Raw genomic sequence first — 24,719 nt, 5'->3', positions numbered from 1 at the left:
CAAGAACTATACATCTAAAGAGATACTTGAGTTAGTTCACACTGACTTATGTGGCCCAATGGAAATACAAAGCTATAGAGGAGATAAATACATAATGCTATTTGTTGATGACTATTCCAGGATGATTACTATTATGTTCTTAAAACAAAATTTTTATACTTTTCAAATGTTTAAGTGGTATGTGGCTAGAGTTGAAAAGGAAACAAGAAAAAGCTTGAAATGTCTAAGATCAGATAGAGGTGGTGAATTTACATCAAAAGAATTCGAGATATTCTGTAATGACAATGGAATCAAAAGACAAACGTCAGCTCCTAGAACTCCCCCACAGAATAGAATTGTCGAGAGAAGAAACAGATCTGTAATTGACTGTGCCAGAACATTAATGATGGAAAAGAATGTTGCTCTAAAATACTGGAGAGAAGCTGTAAGTGTAGCTGTTCATACACTGAATCGAGTACAAGTCAAGAAAGTTACAAATACAACACCTTTTGAATTATGGTATGGTTACTCACCCAATGTAAAACATTTCAAAGTGTTTGGTTGCAAATGTTTTATCCTGAAGGATACTAGAAATGGAAAATTTGATGCAAAAAGTGATGAAGGTATATTTCTTGGTTACTCCACTAGAAGTAAGGCATATAAGTGTTTGAATGTTAACACTAACAAAATTGTGGAAAGTGCAAATGTTAATTTTGATGTGCACACAGAAGTCCAAGCTGAAGAACCAAAGAAAATGGAAGAATACAAAACCTTTGTATATTATTATGAAGGAATGACTGCTGATGAGGATGATGACAATCAAATTGAAAATCAACAACAAGTGTCAGTTTCAGCTGATTCACAACCAGTGAATGCCAAGTTGCATTCAGAAGCTGAGTTACAAAATGAAGAAAATGCACAATCTGATTCTGAAGATAGTACACATAATGAAGAACAATCTGACAATGAAGTGCATAGTGATCCTAAATCTGAAAGATCAAACATGGAAACAAGGACAGAGCCAAGATTATCCAAATATGTAAAAAGATATCACCCTGCTGAACAGATAATTGGTGACAAAGATGCAAGACCAATGACAAGGAGTAGACTAAGACATGAAACATGTCTAATCAGCAAATCTGAACCCAAGACAGTATATGGTGCATTACAGGATGATGACTAGTATAAAGCTATGGAAGAAGAAATTAATTAAATAAGGAAAAACAAAACCTAGAGTTTGGTTCCCAGACCAACTGACAAGAATGTGATTGGTACCAAGTGGGTATTTAGAAACAAACTAGATGAGAATGGTGAGAGTACCAGAAATAAAGCCAGATTAGTATGCAAGGGTTATGCTCAAGAAGAAGGAATAGATTATGGAGAAACATTCACTCTTGTTGCTAGAATGGAAGGAGTAAGAACTTTACTTGCATATGCTGCCTACAAAGATTTCAAAGTCTATCAGATGGATGTAAAATCTGCCTTCTTAAATGGTATACTAGAAGAAGAAGTCTACATTGAACAACCAGAAGGATTTGTTGATGAAAATAGTAGGGATATGGTGTGTAAGTTACATAAAGCACTCTATGGTTTGAAGCAAGCACCTAGAGCATGGTATGAGAGACTTCACAAGTATCTAGTGCAAATTGGATTTGAAAGAACTGATGATAACAGCTCAACATGTACATCAAAGCTGAAGAAGGTAAAGACATTATTGTATCTGAAATTTTTGTGGATGACATAGTATTTGGTGGTAAGGAAGTACTTTGCAAAGGCTTTGCTGACAAAATGAAACATGAATTTGAAATGTCTATGTTTGGTGAAATCAAATTTTTTGTTGGATTGCAAGTACACCAACTTAAACATGGAATATTTGTTACACAATCAAAGTACATCAAAGAAATTCTTAAAACATTTGGATTGGAGGAATCCAAACTAGTCAGCACACCAATGGCTACAAGAAATAAGCTGTCTAAAAATGATGAGTCAACTGAATTCAATCAAACAATGTACAGATTCATGATTGGAAAACTACAATATGTTGTACATAGTAGACCAGACATAGCATTAGCAGTTGGAATAGTGGCTAGGTTTTTTGCTAATCCTAAAGAAAACCATCTCATAGTAGTAAAAAGAATAATGAGATATCTCAAAGGGACTGATGATTTTGGTCTATACTACAAAAAGAATGGAAAATTTGAACTCAACACATATATAGATGTAGACTGGGGAGGAAACATTGATGACAGAAAAAGCACAAGTGGAGGTGCATTATTTCTAGGCAAAAGGCTGGTTACCTGGACTAGCAAGAAACAAATATGTATATCCCAATCCACTGTAGAGTCAGAATATGTGGCAACTGCAGTCAATTGTACAAACATTGTATGGCTCACACATCTATTGAATGGAATGAAAGAAGAAGTAACAAAACCAGTGATATTGTATTGTGATAATACAAGTGCTATAAACATATCCAAAAATCCAGTGATGCATGCAAAAACCAAGCATATTGCAATCAAGTATCATTATGTCAGAGAATTGGTAGAAGACAAACAAGTGAAGTTGGAATACATTCACACAAATGAACAAACTGCAAATATCTTCACCAAACCATTGCCCAAGGATGCCTATGAATATCTTAGAGGCAAGTTGGGGGTAATACCCCTAACCCAAGTAGTTTAAGGCAACAAGGAAGCTGCCTTGCATCAATAGGAATAAATCATTGAAATATTAATAGGTTGATGCAAAGGATGATAGCAGGTATAGAAACTCCAAATCAGTCACAAGCATGGTGACAGAGGGAGAAAAATAACAAGAAGCCAAAGCTTATATTTTGCATGATAAAAATGCTACATCTTTGGCATTTATGTCAAAGAGGGAGAAATATGCAGGAAACTGATCAATGCAAAGAAAGAGGAAGATATATGAGATCAATAGTGAAATACAGCAAGACAACGTATACATTCTTGGTGGTAACTGAACTGATTAATTGATCAGTTTGGTTTGCCATCAATGCCAAATAGGGAGATTGTTGGAAATGACTGAAATAATTATAAGAAAAGTTGAGGGAGATTGTTGGAATAAAATATGGAACTAGTAAAGAATGTCCTCAATCATTGTTTTGTCATTGATGTCAAACTTGCTACTTGCATGGATGACAATTGCTTTAGTGATCCAAATACTAACAATTAGTTGATTGTCAAGGTGGAGGCAATTAATAAGATGTAACTAAAATACCTAGAGAAAGGTTGAAGTTATGATGTTGTAATGAAGTACAAGGATCAGCTAAGCCATTGATGAAAGAATGTATTTGATGACATACTACAAAGAATGGGCACACTAAAACATATCAAAGATTTAAGGTTTTAGCTAAGTCTTTTGTAAAGCTCAAACTAAGTTCATTAGAGAGAAGGAGCCGAGCAAGCTAGTAAGAGCTGAGCAAGTTCTAGTTAATGCCGAGTAAACTTCAGATGCCAAGTAGTGCCGAGTAGAATCAAGTGCCGAGCAAGTTCAAGTGTTAAGCCGGTATAGGTGCCGAGTAACACAGAGGTGCCGAGCACCAGTAACTCAATAATGTTGAGTTGCTGCATTATTTAGGAAATTGAAGATTCGCCAGATCTAAGCCGACAAGGTTGTTATCTAGAAATCTGTGAATTAAAAGGAAGATAAGAATGATGAGTTGGTGGCACAGAACACCATGTAGAACGTTTTTAAGATACAACTGGCAAAGTTTCAAGAAGAAAACAAGATATGGGGTAGATACATTGTATCTTACCTAATCCATTTTGAAACCCTAAAATTCAAGAGGGAGAATTGAGTGGTAAAGGCAAATCAGACTTCTATATAAGAAGACATAAGTTAATGAGAGAAGGAGAGAGCGAGAGGGGATAGAAGGAAAGAGAGATAGCGGTCAAGCATAAAAGCATGAAATGCTGAAGAATGTACCTAGGAGAAGATAGCACATAAATTCTATTTGTATAGACGACCACAAAGATGATTGCATTGGCAAAATGAGTTGGAAGACTCAAGGAGAGGAAGCTTGAGAGGAAGACAAGCAGTCAGAGCTAAAGAGATTAAAGCCAAGCATAAGGATTGAACTAAAAGTGTGATCTGAAATCTGCAAAGTATGTTGTAAGTTATATCAGATCAAAAGACCATTATTGTTGCTTTCTAGGAATTGTAACTGTAAGTCTAAATCCTATGGACTTAGGTTGGTTTAACAGCCATTAGAAAAATCCTTTAACAGGGTGGCATTCCAAGTGAATGTTCTAAAGACCTTTAACCAGGCCCATTCCTAACAGTTTGGTGAAATCCTCTAACAAGGTCACATTTAACAGTATGTTGTAAGCCTTTAACAGGGCATCACTTCAGAAGAGTGAGAATCAAGTAGCATGTTACTGGTGGTTTTTTCCAAATTGGGTTTCCACGTAAATCATTGTGTCATGTGTTGATCTTGAATGTTTTATCGTTGCATGTTGATTTACAGTAATTTGCTTATATGATTGATTTAAGTTTGAACAGATAAAAAGGGTATGGATTCATTAAAAGTAGTAAAAAGGTATTAATAGGGCATTTGGACCTTGAATAACTGATTCACCCCCCCCTCAGTTATTCTAAAGAATTCTAACATCATCATGACCATCATTGCCTTGATCATCATCATCATCTCCATCACCATGATGATGATGATGATCATCATCATCACAATCATCGTTAGCATCACCAAAATCATCTTCTTCTTCTTCTTCATCGTTGTGTAACAGTTGTTCGTGATCATCATTTTCTTCGTCTTTTGATTCTTTAGTATCTTCTTTTTCCATCATATTATACTTTATCGACCTTCCTTTTGGATCATGTCTAAAAACAAATGACCAACTCAGTTTATGTGGAATACTAAAGTAAAACACTTGCCCACATTGGCTTGAAAGAACATAGGGCTCATCTCCAACTAGCTCAAATGACCTTGTATCAATCATTGTAAATCCACTATCATGTTCAATAGCAATCCTATTAGGATCATTTTGATTTAGCTGTAGCCTATACCATTAGATGACAAATATAACTAATTTTAGTGAATTAAAGTCACACTCAAGTATATTATCCAAAATGCCATAGTATCAATTTTTAGATTGTTGAGGATGTATGTCATTTCTAGATCAAATATTGGTGACTTCAAAGACTACACTTATCTTAGAATCACAAGTTTTCTTTGTTTCGTTTAAATCTTCTATGCAAAACTTATGACCATGGTAGTACATAGCTTTGGGGTGTTTGATCTACAATTATTCAAACATGTCAAGATTATTTGCATCAATCCATGAGTTGATATTAAACTTATGGGTCATGATCAGTAATCTTCTACATACATTTCTATCTATTAAGTCATATGCTAGATCCAATACCATTGGCGTAACATTGGGATACCCATTACGATGAGCTTCTTTAACCAATGATCCAACATCATCCCATGTTAATGAGCAACCATTTTCTTGAGACTGTTGAATCCATAAATCAAGATTGTTTGCAATATACAATGTAGTGCATCCCACTCACAACAAACTATAAAGAAAACAACTAGACCAATTAGAAACAACTTATATTGATGATGAATGAGAATTAATTAACTACAAAAAATAACTTATAATTACCTCTCACTCTCCTCAATCTACATTTCCTCGTCAAGTACTCCCCTTCAAATTTGTTTATAGAGTTGAGATCCCAAATGCGATCTACATTTATCTTTGATGCAAACTTGGAAAGATATTCACTAATGGTATACCATATATCCCTCTACCATAAAACCCTCAGGCTGTGCTCTTTGTCAAACCAAGTCCTTCATAAATTTTAGTGTCTTTCAACCATCCACATTGACCTAATTTTTACAGGTCCGCACAATTCAATCTCCTCAACGTGATGTACAAGGTAGTGTTATTGAGCATTGAAAAAAGTTGAAAGTAGACACTTTTGCATTTCACACATAAGCTGTGAATTTTTTCTCTTCCAATATTTTATATCTTTTTTATCAATTTCTTTAGATGATAACTAGCTAAAAGAGATTCAACATGCAAGAATGTATAAATGAGATTTTAGATAAAAATATACAATAAATTACATAAAAAAGTAAAGCAAGTCATAAATATCATATATGTGCAACAAATCTAAGAAATAACACTTCTAACCTCGTGTATTTTCTAAGATCATATATAACTTGTTTAATACTATTTTCAAAATGGTGTGGAGGGATAGAGGTAGGACATACTGTAATCATTAAAAAATGTTCTTTTCCATATATTATGAAATAATACAATAGGTAGTACATGCAATTTTACAAATATATTGTAAATAGAAAACATGACTTACCTTGACGAAGGTATGTCAATCATATGTTTTCAACCATGGCCGAAAAATACCTTTTTTGATATAAGACTACTTATATTTGTACCAAATCCTATATATATATATATATTTAATGACTTCTTTTAATGCATCACTTTGTTGCTTCATTAATAACCAAGGAAGGGCACTTGTATTTATGCAGTCTCTATTTCTATTTGATTCAATGAAATTTTTAATTACATGATTGGATTCATTAATGTCATTACAAATTTGGGCAATTTTTTCTCTGTCATGCCTTCCATCCAATATTTTTCATAGTGTTTCTATTACATTCTTTCCAATATGCATAGCATCAAACAAATGCACGATTGAGAGATCCTTGTAGTACGATAACCTACTAAATTGAGTAAGATAACTTTTTATTCCTCTAGGAAGTTTGTCATTAATGCTTTGACGACCTTCATGACCATCAATTAAATCATTACTAAATAAAAGGCAATATCAAAATATAAATTTCAAACTTTGGACCACAAATTGGACATTACATTGGTGATTTAGTTGATCATATTCCAACTTCCATAAATGAAGTGTCATTCTTTATGGCCTTGATGTTGTCTCTTCTTTCCCATTAAAAAGATGTTTTTTAGTAAATTGATACTTATGATTATTGTGGAGAAAGCGTCTAAACTCATCAAACACCTGCTTTCCTAAAAATTTTGAATGACAAGATTTCATCTTCGGACCACAAACTAGACATGCAAATTTTTCCTTTGTCTAAAGACCTAAAAGATCATGCACAATTTAAACATACAACAATAATGTGTGATGTAGGAGCATCCTAGGAGTAAGAGCAATCTTGCATCACCCAAAAATATTTGTATTTTAGTCTTTTGCTATTTCAATAAGGACTAATAGACAGGGTAATTACTATTTTTGGCAACTTGCTATTATTATAAGTTTGTCATATGAGCTTGAAATGTTCTCATTTTCTATAAGAAGGTTCATTTTAAAGTTGTAAGCCTACCATAAAAATCCCATTACTCAAGTATAAGTATCAGAGAAGTTATTGCAGATTTTCAGTAGAAAAATTTGTTGAAAAATCTTCAAGCTCACCATTGGAGGCCTTAGAGTGCCTAGATGAGGTCCAAAAACTTGATGGTAGGGTGCTAGCACATTTCTACCTTGTAGATCACGACCTGGCATTTCCTAAAAGTGGTTATAATAGCCAATTAGAGCAATGGTTCGTGAGTTATGGCCTTTAGAAGTTGGGCTATTGAAATTTCTAAAATAATTTGTCAAATATGTATTTGGCCAACTCTATGTGTATTGTTAGGGTCTATCAGCCCTAGGTATTAAGTTTGAGCATCTGGAACCTTCCCAGGTAGCATACAACTGCCTATTTAAGAAAGATTCAAACATTGTCTAAGACAACTTTGGGTGATAGTTGGCAGCTTGTCTTGCAGATTATTGTAATGAAGGTGCCCATGTGGGTTAGCATATTGTACTTATGAATTCTGTAATTCTGCATTTGTGGTGCAAATAAAAAGTCCACATTTTATTCTCACATTTTCTGTTATTTCTATATTTCTATTATAAGTTTATGGTATTAAGGGGAGGTCCTTGATCAACACATAAGCACTATAATAGACCAAAAATATGTGACCTTAACAATATAACATACTACAAGAATGAGTTAGCCCAAGGGCATTGTGTATTATCTATACAAGCATTCCATGAAATTGAAATCATTTTTGTCCTATTGATCTAGAGATGTCATACATAATCACCCCATTCCATAACTTCAACAACTCATCAATAAGGGGCTCAATATACACTTTCATATCTTTAACTTTGTACTTACCTAGTAATTGAATGAACAAAAATATTACATAATTATTATGACCATTTTGATGCACTATTTATAAATTAATTTAGATAACTATTAAATGAAAAAATACCTGGTACAATGATTTACAACATTATGTGCTCCCTCTTTATGGACATCCAAGGAGGAATGTTATTGTTAATAACAAAAACATGCCACACTTAGTAAACAAGTCTCATATCTCCAAATGGATTGATACCACTCATTGCCAATGAAAGTTTGAGATTACAAGGTTCTTCTTTAAAGTGTGGCCATATTTTTTCTATGTCTTTAAATGCAAAACCATCTACAAACATTCACATAATGTCATCTTGACTTCTATTGTGTGCTTGGTGATCCATAGATTGTGCCAAGCTAGTGCACCTAAATAATCATTCAAGACGTGGAATAATGAGAATGTACCAAAGAGCCTTGTGAGACACTTGTGTTGTTATTTGATCTAACTAATATTTTCTAATATGTTAATCAGGGCATTTTGTTGCAAATTCATGTTGTTTATAATATAGAATGTGATCGTTGAGACATGCATGTATTGTCTAATACTTCATTCCAATTTGATCCATAATAGCAGATAATTCTTAGTATGAATGAGGCAGAATGTTTGACGGTGGTAACAAAAGCTCACCTATCAACCTACAAGAACAGATAAAAAAATATAAATTGTTAATATAATGAATAGTAATGGTATGCTAACATTGAAGATGACAAAAATGACATACCTTAGCATATGTGACATTGCTACATTGGATAAACCATTCATAACCTTCAAGTTTACCAACAACACTATAGTAGAGAGAAGAGTTGTTTGGGAGCCTTGGTATAGGGGATTGTATGCATTCTCACGTATAGGTATATCAAGACCATCTTCATCATCATTATCAGATGCACTAGTATCATCATCGTAATCATCTTCATCAGTTACACCAATACCATCTTCTTCAATCATGTCCTCTACACATTATCATATTCTTCCATGGGAGTTTTATCCTCAGCTTGGATATTCACACCTCCATGTTCCTCCAGTTGGAAATCCACATTCACCAAGCAACGAAAATTGTGGCCCCTTTCAACATGACCATGTTGCCTACAATGAGTCTGGGTTATTGTGATTAGAATTCTTAGATTCTTTAAGTCCTTACAATTTTTGAAAGGACAATTAAATTTATTAACTTTTCTTCAAAATTGAGACCACAATCTAGCAATTGTCTCATTATTTTGTTATGGGTTCATATTGCCAGGCGTGGTTTTTCTTCACAGGAAAATATATTTGCAAAATTATTGGACATGTTGTACTTAATGTTTATATCTACACATATGGTTTTGAAAGAAATTTTTGGTGTAATTAATTTGTATATCTACAAAATATTGGACATGTACTTAATGTTTATATCTACACATATGGTTTTGAAAGAAAAAATTGGCCTAATTAGTGTGTATATCTACAAAAAATATTAGACATGTTGTACTAAATGTTTATATCTGCACATATGGTTTTGAAAGAAAAATTTGGTCACCTCACTCAAATTCACTCATATTATGATCAATGAAAATTTGCCTGCTTATAGTGCTCCTTGTTAATATCCTCCTTTGTGTCACTTCATTCTTAATTCTTCATGAAGATGTAAATTCTTAAATATTTTTTATTTCACTAGTTTTTGAACTTTATCACTAAAACACTTAAGTCTTGGTTTTTGAGTGTTTTGGTGTTTAATAATGGAAAACATGTTTGTTTTACCTTAGACATGCATTTCCTACCATTCCTAAAGGTTTGGAATCAGTTGGTGTCCATTAGGATTAAAAATACAAAAAATTGTCATGTTTGACAAGAAATTGCAAAAATGCAAAAATGTAGTTTTGGAAAAGTTGTCAAAAATGTCTTTTTGGCCTCCCAACATTCATAACCATCAAAATTTAATTTTAACTGATTTGATGAAGGTATTTAAGAACCATTGTGTCCATTTCATAATTGATCATCAAGTTGTACAAAAGAATCAACATTTTATAAAGGGAAAACCCTATTTCCTGGAGCAAATTTGTTTTGTACGACTCTGTATAGATTAGTACAAATAGATGATGCACATGTGAAGTTGGATGCCTATGTTACCTTTCATTTTCAATTTATTTGGTTGAATTTGATTGATTTTTGAGGTAGTTATAGCAAATTTTCTGACTACGGGTCTGAAACCCTCATTTCAAGAGTTTGAAACCAAGAAATGGCCATAACTTGCAATTTCACCATTGGAAATTGATGCCCTTTGGTGAAATGCAAGTAGGTAGGATTAATTTTGAGACTTCAAAGGTTGAGGACAAGAAAATTCCATTAGCCACTTCAAACTTGATGCCCTAGGCTATATATAATTATGTATTTAGCCTTAGAATGCGTTGTTTGAGCAAGTAATCAGCAAGGGAAGATTGTGGGTTAGATTTTCTGGATGGAACAATTCATTCTTGATCTATAGGAGGTCGCTAATTCACATTGATCCATCTTTATATTTTTAGGCTTGGGAAATGGAGAAGAGAAATTAAGGAAAGCCTGGTGAGGCTATAACAACTATGAGACAATCTGTTAGGGATAATGGGTATTGACCATTAATTTTTTCAAGTGATTTTTTTTTAATTTCACCTATTGTTAAATTTTGTATGCTAGAGGAATGTCCTTGTACCCCATATTTGAAAAAATTTACCAAAAAAATAGTTATACCATAAATTATAAGTGATTCTAGTTTTACCCCATTTTTCTTTGTCAATCTTACATACAAATTCTTTGAATTCTAAGATGAGAGAGGAAATGTTATCTAATCTTTGTAACTCAAATATCAAGTAGTTGTTGTAATGAAGTATAAATAAATATTTGTTTTTCTGTGAATTACCTATTTGCATTATGATAGGACTCATTCCATAACTAATATGATATGCATTTTTTTTTTTTTTGGCAAGACTTTCAGTGTATGTAAGGAAATGACTCCTATATTTTAGTGGTTGATTGTATTCTTGCTTTGCAGAAGTGAGACTGCAGAACAAAGTGGAGAGGTCCTACTGAAGCCTTCTAATGCACACGTGCCAAGGTACATTTGTAATTTTGGTTTTGGTTGATGAAGAATGTATATATTGTTTTTGACTCCTTGAGTGAATATTTTTGTTGATGTCTTTTTATTGTCATGACCCCAAATTCAAGGATATATGAATATTTGAATAACATATTATATAATGATAATAATTAAGAATAATAATAAATATTATAATTACATTATAAAACCAAAGAAGATTATAATGTATTCACATTTGAATATATATAATATTAATAACTCGTGATAATAATAATAAATTGATTAATAGACTAATTAATATAATATATATTAATAATACAAGAATTAATATAAACAATAATACAATATGATATTATATTTATAACAACATATATTTGAATACGTTATTATAAACATACAATGTTATATAACATATTTAATACTTATATCTTATAAAAAATATAAATGATATACTTATTAATATAGTTATATTAATTAATCAAAAACTTATTAATATAAATATATAATTAATATAATATAACTATATTATTATTATTGATATAATGAAAGGACGTGACTCTTATAATAAAATTATATATATATTGAATCAACTATGGAGAAGAATCATCATATAGGAAGATTATCAAAGTTGTACGGATGAAAATGGAAAATATATAAATGTCCCAAAAAGGGGGACATTACAAATGGTATTAGAGCTATGATCTTGCCATCCTATGTGGAAGAAATATGATCTTGCCATCCTGTGTGGAAGAAATTTACAGTTAGATTAACAATATCACGATTTAACTTCTTGTGAAAAATATTTTGTGATCATACAAGTGCTCGGGACATTGCACTTAATAGTTGGATCCATCCTATGCCTCTTTCATACTGGAACTGACATTTTTAATGGGTGCATATATCGAGTAATTTAGAGAAGAATATGAATTGCAAAGCTTAGTGCCAAATGTGGCCATTGACTCTGAAACCTGCATAATGGATATCAATATACGACAATTATGAGAGTGTAATTAGAAAAATCTGGCAGGGATAGTCACCATGCTAAGGATTAAGCGGTCAATATGCCTCCAAAATACAGAGCATACTTATTGAGGAAGGAAGGTTAAAGTATTTCAACAGAAGCTCTATTTCTAATAATATGATTTTAAAGAAAAGAAGATCTATATAAGACATGCTTTTCTCTGAGTCCACAGAGATGAGTAAAGTGCTTCTGTAATTAGCCATGTAAAACCGGTTTTCAATCAATGTTTATGAACACAATAAGAAGAACCAATAAATAAAACTTCCACTTAGGTAATAATAAGTCAATCTAAACATTTAAAACTGCATTGACTCAATTACTACAACAATAATTGACCCAATGATGATTCTAGCAATGACTCTAGTATCGGGTTTGGCATGGCCTCTGGTAAGATTGAATTGGTTTACTACTATAATGTTAGCAAAAGCAACGACAGATGCCAAGACAACATAACATGGTTGTAACAATAAAGATATTGAAAGTCGCTCATTGCATCTATTAGATTTGTAGAGATGGATGATAGCAGATTTCTTGTCAAATTTTGTTCCTGATTTGTACACGGCACCCAAATAATAATTGTTGAGAATGTAAAACTTGCTGTGACACTTCTAATTGCATTGTTACTCCAAACACCATTGCTTGTTTTGGAGGGGTAGAGTCGGAATTGTTCTATCGTTCTTATCCAACAAATAAGGAAAACATGTATGGTCTTATATGGAGAACCATATTACTTCATGTGAAGAATAAGTTGTATTTTTGTACAAGGTTTTGAGGAGGTTGTAGGTGATCTAAGCCCTTTTCATTTGTCGCGTCAGAAGTCTTATGTACAGAGGTTGTTCCAAATTCTTAGTATGATCATTAACAGTCAGTACCAATCTGGTATTTACAAATAGATGATCGTCACTATTGAAGTCGTCAACAGTATAAGAAGAAAATCATTAAATGGGGAATGTAACAATAGAATCTACACTTCTTGGTGTAAAATAAATAAGAATGTTATAGACATGGACTATTAATAACATGATAGAGAAGGAAATAATGGACTTAGAACAAGAACTAAGGAAAGAGTGATCAGGGTAGAAACTGATATGATTGAAAGCCTTGAAAAGATCAAATCTTTTGAAAGCCGCTTTACCAAGGATACAATTATTATAGATCAGTTAAAAATGCAAATCATCCAATTACAAAAAGAACTAAGATCAGCAGAAGATGAACACACCACACAACTTGCAGGCCCAGAAAAAACCCTAAGTAAATCCCGTAATCAAGTAATGAAGCTTCAAAGTGAGAATGACATTTTGGAAAATAATTTGAAAATATTGAAGGAGAACAACATTATTAAAATCGCCACATCATATGATGTGAAGGATAGACCACCATGGAGGTCGAGCTGAACCAATTAACATTACTAAAGAGGAACAAGGTTGGATAGTGTACAAGTCAAAGAGCCAACACATTATGACATTGGGGCCCACAAGATTGTAATACCATTAAACCCTATGTATTTCACATGGAATCCGATTGGAAAGAGGAGTACGTGGAATAGCAAAGATATCATGGGGTTCGTGAAGACCAACCCCACTACATGATTATATAGTGGCATCACGTAGAAAGGTCTTGAAGAAGTAAGGAATCCGGTGATCGCCCAAAATGACAATACCACTTGTTCATATAGCCAAGAATTGAAAGCATTCGTGAGCCCTAGAGTAAGATAATGCAATTAAATTGTTAATGAAGATGTTATATTACAAGTGAATAATGAAAAAAAGAAAAAAAAGAAAAAGGATTTCAAGTAGCTTTCCTATGGAGTCTACAATCAAGGAAGATCTATAAGATGTCTTATTGTAGTACTAGTTAAGGGAAAGACTATATCAAAATCCTACTATATATAGCTTTCCTATGGAGTCTACAATCAAGGGAGGTCTGTTAAGACACCTTATTGTAGTACTAGTTAAGGGAAAGACTATATTGTCGTTAACTTTCCTATGGGGTCTACAATTAAGGGAGGTCTATTAAGACACTTTATTGTAGTACCAGTTAAGGGAAAGGCCATATTTAACTTTCCTATGGGGTCTGCAATTAAGGGAGGTCTGTTAAGACACCTTATTGTAGTATCAGTTAAGGGAAAGGCCATATTTAACTTTCCTATGGGGTCTATAATTAAGGGAGGTCTGTTAAGACACCTTATTATAGTATCAATTAAGGGAAAGGCAATATTTAACTTTCCTATGGAGTCTGCAATTAAGGAAGGTCTGTTAAGACACCTTATTGTAGTACTAGTTAAGGGAAAGACTATAAGGGCATCTATCCTTCCTAAGGAGTCTACAATCGGGAAAGAGCTGCTATGATACCCTATTGCAGTACTAGTTAAGGGGAAGATAGTAAGGGAATCCTACCACTTTCCTATGGAGTCTACAATAAGGGGAGAATACCCTATTGTAGTACTAGTTAAGGGGAAGATAGTAAGGGTACCCTACCAACTTTCCTATGGAGTCTGCAATCAAGGGAGAGTGGTTAGGACATCCTTTTGTAGTGCTAGTTAAGGGAAAGATAGTAATGGCTCATTTTCACAAGAACCTTTCTAGCCAAACAAGCAATCCACTAAGTAGACCCCCTCGTGTAGATACCTAACACCTACCACCAAGGCCAAGGGGGCCAAAGTTTCGCTTTTGGGATTAGTATGGAACTGGCTTGGAATAACTTATTATCATTCAAATTTCTTTGAAGTTTATATATATTTACATGCATAAACTGATGCTTATTTTGTGGTTGCAGGGTTCATAAGCCTAATGAAGAAGTATAGTCATTATGCATTGTTAATTTTAGGATTTAATCAAGACTATGTATGATGTGTCTACATCGTGTCTACTTCGTGTCTTCATGCATCAATGTGTATGCCTCGTGTTTTCTTTGTGTCCTCATGCATTCATATGTATACTTCGCATTCAAATGCATGCTACATGTGTGGCTCTTTATAGAATAGAATGAAGTAATCTTATAAGTAAAAAATTGAATAGGATCTAGTAGTCAATTTCGTTATATAAGGTGGAACAAATATGAAAATGATTATTGCTTGAGGACAAGCAAATTCGAGAGGGGCAGACTTGTCATGACCCCAAATTTAAGGATATATGAATATTTGAATAACATATTATACAATGATAATAATTAAGAATAATAATAAATATTATAATTACATTATGAAACCAAAGAAGATTATAATGTATTCACATTTGAATATATATAATATTAATAACTCATGATAATAATAATAAATTGATTAATAGACTAATCAATATAATATATATTAATAATACAAGAATTAATATAAACAATAATACAATATGATATTATATTTATAACAACATATATTTGAATATGTTATTATAAACATACAATGTTATATAACATATTTAATACTTATATCTTATAAAAAAATATAAATGATATACTTATTAATATAGTTATATTAATTAATCAAAAACTTATTAATATAAATATATAATTAATATAATATAACTATATTATTATTATTGATATAATGAAAGGACGTGACTCTTATAATAAAATTATATATATATTGAATCAACTATGGAGAAGAATCATCATATAGGAAGATTATCAAAGTTGTACGAATGAAAATGGAAAATATATAAATGTCCCAAAAAGGGGACATTACATTTATCAAGATTCAACTTGTAGTTTTTTAAGACTTTGATTTGATATCTGTAGATATCTTCTAATTTTAGCTAGGCATGCCTTTTGCTGACTTCATAATTTCATTTACAGACTTTCCAAATAAAGAAGCTTTCCCATGCTGTAAAAAAAGGAACTCTTAATAGTCTCATTACTGAGCTTCTCCTATGGCTTTTCCATGAAAGAGTTCCATTGATGGATGATGAAAGTTAGCTGCTGAAAGTGCTTAATGTTTTAATGCTAAAGTTTATGGTGAGAAGCTTGAATTGAGAGAGTGATTTTTTTTTTGTTCCTCATGTCAAAGCATCCTAATTCTTTTGATGTTGACTGTAGGAAAATGTTGAACGAACTTCAACTTTTGTAGTTTTACGTTATCTGTTGAAGCCTCTAGAACCTTCAAGGTGGCCTTCTCCAACATTGAAGAAGTGTCAATTCTCAGACATAAAAAATTCTCTGATTTAGTTGTAAAATGTCTCATCAAACTCACAAAAGTAAGTATAACACAATTAATCCCAAATGTAATTTGCAAGTCTGAAACTTCACGTGCTTCATAACCTTTGAAATTCATATTGATTCTGTAGGTTCTTTAAAATACCATATACGAGGTTGATCTTGACTATATTATTTAGAGCATACACAATTATCTAAAGGAACTTGGGATGGAAGAAATTTGGCAGAAGTATGTAGTTTTGTTTAGTGCATTTGGATGTTATTTTAATCTATTCATTATATCTCAGAACTGTAAAGTTAGAAGCTCGTGATATGGTTGGAGCTGGATGCATAAAGCAATTATACTGTGGTTCTATAGTTATGTTTTAGAGCTAGATTAGATGATAAAAAATTGTGGATGGTTAAGACTATACTGCATGAGTTAGTTAAGCTCCATGGAACTGTAATCAAGGGTCATCTTTCAATGGTTCCAATTGATTTGGAACCACAACCTATAATTCTAGCCTACATTGATCTTAATCTTCAGGTAGCATAGCTGCATTTGATTTGTAGTTTATATTAATGCAAGAATTCAAACACATGGAATTAGCAACCCTACATCTGCAAAAATATTAATGATATAAGCAAGCAATGTATCATATGCTGAGTTTCCAATATTTCACAATATTTGGTATAGACTATGGTAGCGGCAAGGATGTTGACTCCTACTAGGACAGTTGTTCAAAGTAATTGGGGAGACTCTAGTGCAAATAACATGTCTCCGACAACACATTTTGCATATGCATAGTTGAAGGTGGTACATCCCAGAAGATTGGTTCCAAATATTTATTAAGTTCTAGAAGTTTTGATTTATTTTCTTGTTGTTCTTATCTCAATCAATTAAACTCTTCTATTCTAAAAAACTAATTGGTGTCTTTTCATATTTCATGTGTCCCTTTCCATAGCAAGAACTTGCTGTAGTTTTTTTTTTTAAATGGAGACAACAAGACTTGTACAATTAGCTTATATGAGCTCTACTACATAACCCAACTTTATCCACAAGTAAGCTTTGTGAGTGTTTTTATGTGGCATTTTGTTGCCAAGTTTTAGTCTTCCCTTTTAAGCTTGAAGTCTTTTGGTATGAAAGTGAGTGTGTGTCTGAGTCATGATTTTTAAGTATCTTTTAGGTCACTTACTTCTTATCTTTCCCAAAGTTCTTTTTTTTTTTTTTTTTTTTTCCAGGTTCCCCTTGCATTACCTTTTACCCACAATCTAAGTCAATTTCCTATTTTTTGGGTGCATACGAGGTCTAGGTGATCGAGGCCTGGTTAGGGTATGGCATCTTTCTGATGAGAAGTAAGTGATTCATGTTTCATATTATGCTATCTTTCTCTAACATTCCATGTCCTACAGATTTTGAGCTTTCGAGCTGATTTTCCCCTTGAGCGAACTACATCAAGTGTGAATCTAAAGAATGAAGCTGTGACAGTGATTAACAAGCTGAGAATATGATTATGCCATGTTGGAAAGGCCTACTAAGCTATGGATCAAAGCCAAATCAAATCTCATTCAAATTTGTGAAGATAAGATCAAGTGCTATGAGGAAACATAGGTCTATGTGTTTTCTGTTGTATACTCATGGAAGCAAAGTTGTTTTTCTATGCTTCTGATGCTGTATAAACTTGAGCCAAATCTCAATCCCAACGATCAAGTAGTGTGAGCACGATGTTGAATGAATCATTTAGGGCTCATAATTAGTAATGCATACTTGAGATCTAGCTTCAAGGCCAATAGATTAAGGTGAAAGCATGAAGTGTTGTTAGCTGTGCTCCAGTCTAGGAAATGTTGCTAAGAAATGGATTTTCTATCCTAAGGAAATGAAAAAGGTCACTTCTTTAGAGGCTTTGAAAATATAGAGTCAAGTTACTCTAAAATATGAATATCCTTTAGAGATTCTCAAAAGATACTTCTAGAGAAGTTAGTGATGAAAATGCGAACCCATTATGAAGGAGATGCAGTGTTAAAGGCTTTAGACAAAAAGTTAAAGAATGAAGTGTGCAAGCTAGCAAAAGGATTACTCCTCATGCTGAGATTCTGAATAGAAGGAAAATGGGTTTGCAAAAAAAGTTAAGTTTCTCTCTCTCTCTCCTACATATGTTAACATTATCAACTATATCTGCATTCCAAATTCTAAAGCAAAGTAAGGCACTTCATGTAAAGCCATAGCATATGTGTTGTTAAGTGATTCTTAGTCATATCACTTTACTTTAAGTAGAGTAATAGAGCTTTTGGGAATTTAATATTTTACATGCACATGAATGGAAAGTTTAAATAGCCATTACTCATGGAATTAAATGCAAATCTTGTCGTTATAATCATTGGTCAAACTTAATTTCATTCATGTGGCACCAAGGTTCTAATTCTTATACCTATTTCATCAGAATTACATGAAATTGGTTTCTTCAAGTTTATTTAAATGACTATTTATTAAGAACTACATCTTATGCAATCATAGCGAATGGCAATCAGAGCTACCAATTACAATAAGTTAATTAGCCTAGAGAGTGACTTAAAAGAGATTACAGACATATGTTTCAAATTTTATGATTTGGGCGATCTTCGTAGAAGATTTAACTCTCAACCCATTCACTCTATCAATCAAAAACTTAAAGAGAGCAGACTGGTTGAAGTAACCATTTTTCCAATGGTAGTTCATGCAACTAAGTTAGTGAAGGAATGCATAAAAAGATACAACCTGAAAACAAAGAAAATTTTGTTTCTCGATCAATCTATTCTCACCTCAATAAAAAAGGCATTGATGCAATCTGCATTTGGCATTCCTGTGAAGTAGCATTGTGATGTTGAGTTTAGCTCTTCTACATCCATGTTCAATGAGAAGAAGACCCTTGGATAGGAATACATGTAGAGGACCTAGTTCTAGACTGCTCACTCAAAGAAGAGAAAAATACCAAAGACCATTTTTGGAACAAATTTGAAAAGAGAGATTTTGGATATCCTTACACTCCTTCTCAAACTGAAAACAAAAGAGGATATTTTGGAGTTCATCAAACACCATTTCTTCCTAGTACAAGCAATATGTGTTGAGGATATGCAGATTGACTAGGCACAGATTATCTATGATGAGCTCACCTCATGGTTGAATTCAGCCAGAGGATTCAAGCAATTCTACATGTCCTCTTATTAGATCTATGCTTTGGCAACTCACCACTTGTGGCCTAGCCTCCCTAGCATCCCAGAGTATGATGAGAGCACCAAAGTATACAAATTTTGCCCACACTTACAGCTGCAAAGAAGCTATGAAGAGTATGTAGCTATTAATGATGCCTTCACAATGAGGTTATGTCGAGAATTGCAAGGATTTCCTGAAAGGATCTTCTCACTAGAGGCAATTTCAGCCATAAGCCAATTCAGATGCTCATTCATCCAGATTCCAAACTTCCCCTATTTGCAAATAGGAGCTTATGATGGATTTCCCAAGAGGTTGCTGAGATATTCAGAAGACAAGGTGGTTCTAGTCAAATTGTGTCAACAGATCCTTGAAGTGAACACCCTATATTCTAATGTGATGAAGATAGTCAAAATTCCCTTCCCTGTAGTGGTTGGCCCCTATTTGTATAAAAGGGTTTAGGGTTGGATATTTTTCATTATGTTGTGATGCGAAAGTGGTTCTTGCAGCAGTATTGAGTTGTAAGGGATTACGGATTGTAATCAGGTTGTAATCACTGGATTGTAATAAGATCAGACTTGCTGTTTGGTGGACGTAGCCCAGGGATTGGGTGAACCATGTTAAATCTTGGTGCCTTCTGTTCATTTTTGTGTGATCTATTATTTTTGTTATTGGTTATCTTTGCATGTAGGTTTTATTTCTGTCCATGGTTTATCCTAACACTATTCATGTGCCTCCAGATTAGATGCTCAAATTTTTGTAAAGAGCTTTGAGTGAAAAATTAAGTTGTTAGACTACGAGGTACTTAGGCCTCAATATGATCCAGGTAACTTTGTAAGGGATCATTTGAAGTTGGGATATGCCTATAGGCATGTTCCAGATATTTTTGGTCTGGGTGTCTCAACAAGTACCAAACTTGGGAGAGATTTTGGTCGTGGCTAACCATTAATGAGATTAAATTATATAATGATGACCTTGCAGATGATGGAACCTATAAGCACCCCACCTCTTACGAGAAGATCAAAGACACCCCAATTTTGTCTACCCCACCTATAGATCTATTCATTGACACTATGGAGGTTCTTATGCAGGGGATTATCAAGAGAACAAACAAATGGGTGGAGTGGACTCAAGTGAGGAAGAAAATGATTGAGAGTACTAGTTCTACAAGTGGAGCTGACCAGTCAACCACAACAATAACCACCATAGCTACTACATCAACATCTACATGACCATCATAGTCCATTGGCCAAGGTGGAGACTAGCCTCCAAAAAAGAATGTGCCACTCACTCCTACTTGTGGAGTTGGCTCTCTTCCAAACATTAGGAGAGTTGGGGAGAAGGAGGATGACAAGGATAAGGGGAAAGAAAAAGAAAAAATAGTGTTCAAGCCATCTTACCTAGTTCAAGTCATCAATTTGGATGGCGATACTAACCCCATGGATGGATAGGAATAGCATGCATCTCAGTAAGGGGATACCTTATCCCTTTCAGTAACTAAGGTCACTACCTTCCCTATTGCTTCTCAAAGCAAGCCAACTCCATTAATCCCAAGGAAGTTATTTGATCCCACTGCCTTGCAGTCCATTGTCAATGTGCTCTCTATAGAGTCATGGCTCAAAGAGACCATTGATAGGAAGAAGAGAATATACGAGGATGTAGCCCCATCAAAGGACTTGATCACACAAATCACCTCCTCTCAACCATCCAAGAAGACAAAGAAGTAGAAGATGATTGTTGCTCTGGCTACAGATTCAACAATTGGCCATATGCTAGTTGTGATTGCTAAGCCACAAAAAGAAGATAGATTCCATGAGCTCTCCAAGGATGATTTCCAAATCAGGATAGTGGATCTTGGCATCCTAATTGATGACTCCATGGTGAACATGTGGAAGTCTACCAATGAGGAAATCGAAGATAAGCTAGAAGAGCTTAGAGTAGAGAAGGAGATATTGAAAGCCTCGAACAAAAAATTAGTGGCATACATAAGGTCTGCACTTGGGAGTACTTTGTCAAGTCTATTTGACCCAAATGTAGAGGAGAAAACAAATCTACTCCTAAAGTTACAATAACAAAGGTAATTCAGGTAGGTTGGAGGAGCATGGTTAGATTAGATCAAGGCTCAAGGTCTCCTACTAGTTGAAAACTTGGTAAGCCTAGTGTTGGATGCTCACAAGCTCAAGGAAGTAGCTTCAAATCATCAGTTTACCATATACAAGGCAATAGACAAGCTGACAGAGTAATTGGCCCTTCTCCAAGAAATAATAGACATGATGAAAAATATGGCCATTACTCATAAGATTCTGAAGACGAGCAAGGAGTCATTGTTTCACTAGAAACAATTCTTGGAGTTTGTTATAGAAAGATCTATGAGATCCACAAATGAACTCAAGGATGTACACAACCTAGTGTAAAAGGTCATCGGGAAGTTGTTTCAATACTTGAAGATATTGCACATAGAGTCTTTCATGTCCACTAATAACAAGCTTGTGGACATTGAGAGAATGAAGTCAAAGTTCTTGGCATTTGTCAATGAAATTGTTGACCCACTCAACTTCCAAGTGTCCAAGATCTAGGAACTCTCAATAGTGGATGTGATCATACAAAGAGAAACAATGAAATTTCAATCAAGGGTGGCTAGAATAGATGAACTGACAAAATGCATGACTACTGGATGGTCTGAGCCAACAATATCATCATTCTAAATGTCAAAGATGTAATGTCCCCATCTTTTTAGCATCTCAATGGAGCTCTTAGCTTTTAAATTCTTTGAAGGCTAAGTAGAAATAAGGATAAATTGATTAAATTAATTTCTTTTAAAGTCATTAAATAACTTAAAATTAAAAGGTGACTTTATATTTAATTAATTTAATTTTCTAGAAGCACAATTAATTATTGTATTGCAAGGGAGAAGCTTCTAGAGATTGCATTTTCTAGAAATACAACTAATTACTATATTGGAAAGGGGGAAGCTTCTAGAGAATGTAATTAAATAATATTTTATTTCCTTCTAGAATGGTGAAGGAAAATAATAAATAGAGGTGAGAGCTTCATTGTTAATCATTTGATTATTGTGAATTGCATTTGATATAAAATTGGGAGAAGAAACTAAGGTTTTCGATTTCAGTTAGCCATTGGAGAACGTCAACTCTTTAGTGTAGGTGGTGAAATATCCACTGAATTTGGTATTCAGGAGAGCTTCAATTCAGGAGTTCTATTTGTGCTTAAATTGGAGAATACATTTATTGTTGGTTGCTACAGTACACAAGAACGATGTTGTGCTACAGTACTTATGCTTGATTCATCTCTATCCTTGGGCATCACTATTATCAGGTTCCTCTTGTAGCTATTAGTAGTTAACATTGTTATTTTTTTGGGCATATGATTTTGCTGTGATAATTCAAATTCAGATTTTGGCATTACTATAGTCATTAATGTAAGCCATTTGTCTTGGCAAACTCATAGCAACATTGTACATGAGAATGAATTTAATAAAGGAGATACATGTTGCATACCATTTGTTTGATGAAATGTCCATCTAATAGCATATATGATCAACATAATAGTTGTATGTCAATTGTTTGTCAAAATGTTAGTTGGCTATAGGTATGCATTTCATATCTAATTTCCATGTATATGCATTGAAAATATCAAAAGAACTGCACTTGCATATTAGTTCATTGTAAGAGGCATTGTAATATCATTTGTGAACATTCTAAATTTCTTAGCATTGAAAGGTAACAATACAAGTGTTTGAAAATGTTCCTTGAGTTAAAATTAGTTAGTTTAGGCAAGGGATCTTACATTGGTATTAGAGCTAAATCTTGCCATCTTGAGGGTTTAGCAATCACAAGCCACCTAGGGTTGGCTCTCATTGATTTTTCACTATCAAGTGAGCTTTGTTTGATAGGGAATAAGATTTTATCAGGTAGTTAGACACCATGGTTGATAGGAAAAAGTGTAGCCCACCAAGAGACAATAGAATGAAGATCATGAAACAAGAGAATTTTTTAGAGCAATGGTTATAGGACAACAATGAATGGCTTAAGCTTTGCAGGCACTCACCATCATGGTTGAGCGCATAAACCCACAAGACAGACAAAATTTGGAACAAGGGGATAACAGGAATGCAGTGGGATCATGTAGAACTCATAGAACTCTTTCTAAAACAACAAATAGGCCCACATATCCTATTTTTGTTAGAGAGGAACTAGTATAGGAACCAACAAAGGAAGTTGAGGATGAGAAATTTGTAGATATCCTTGTGGTTGGAAATGATGAATGGGAATTATTCGCCCTAAAGGTTCAGGAGAGGATGACCTTTGAACATTTTTTAAATAAGAGGAGAGAACATTATAGCTCACTCAGACAGGATAGGAGGCCTAGGGGTCAAAATAGTGAGCTAAAGAGGGCTACAGACAAGCTTACTATACCTACATTTGATGGGAGTGGTAAGATGACAACTCAAGCTTGGATTCATAAGCTTAACACATTCTTGGAACTAAGGCCAATGACAAAGATTGAAGCTATCAAATATGCCACTTTGCATTTGGAGGGAGTAGCACATGATTGGTGATGCCTTGGTATGGTAACACTTCAACATAATCAGGTGATAGAGTATCAAGACTTCATGGATAGGTTGGTTGAAATATTTGACAAGAAAGATCCAGAGGTTTACTTCCGAGAATTAGTACAACTAAAATAAACAGATAACTTGGAGTATTTCATTGGTGAATTTTAGTGGTTGGCAATTGTGGTGCCAAACATTTTAGAGTGTTGATTGATAGTTCTTTTCATTGAGGGCCTATCCGAACCACTAAGAGGTTGGATAAAGGCATTTGATGTCATTTATTTACATGAAGCTATGAAAAAGGCAAGAAGTATGGAACATATAGTCTTAACAAACAATTTTCAGTCCAAAGGAGCATCTTCTAGTAAGGATAACAAACCATTTTATAAAAAACCAGAGAGGACTGATTTTAAAAATGATTCTAAAGATAAAACTCCAGTACCTTTTGACAGGGAAACATTGAATGATTTGAGGAAGAAAAAATTATGTTTCTACTGTAAGGGACCCTATGCTGCAAATCATGACTGTCCTCCTAGACCAAAGGGCAAAGCTAACAGAATATGTGGGCA

This window comes from Cupressus sempervirens, chromosome 11 (assembly GCF_028749045.1).
Source record: "Cupressus sempervirens isolate cs-2001-9-10 chromosome 11, ASM2874904v1, whole genome shotgun sequence".
NCBI classification, from domain to species: domain Eukaryota; kingdom Viridiplantae; phylum Streptophyta; class Pinopsida; order Cupressales; family Cupressaceae; genus Cupressus; species Cupressus sempervirens.
The sequence above is the reverse complement of the archived record's forward strand: the minus strand, read 5'-3'. Positions refer to the sequence as shown.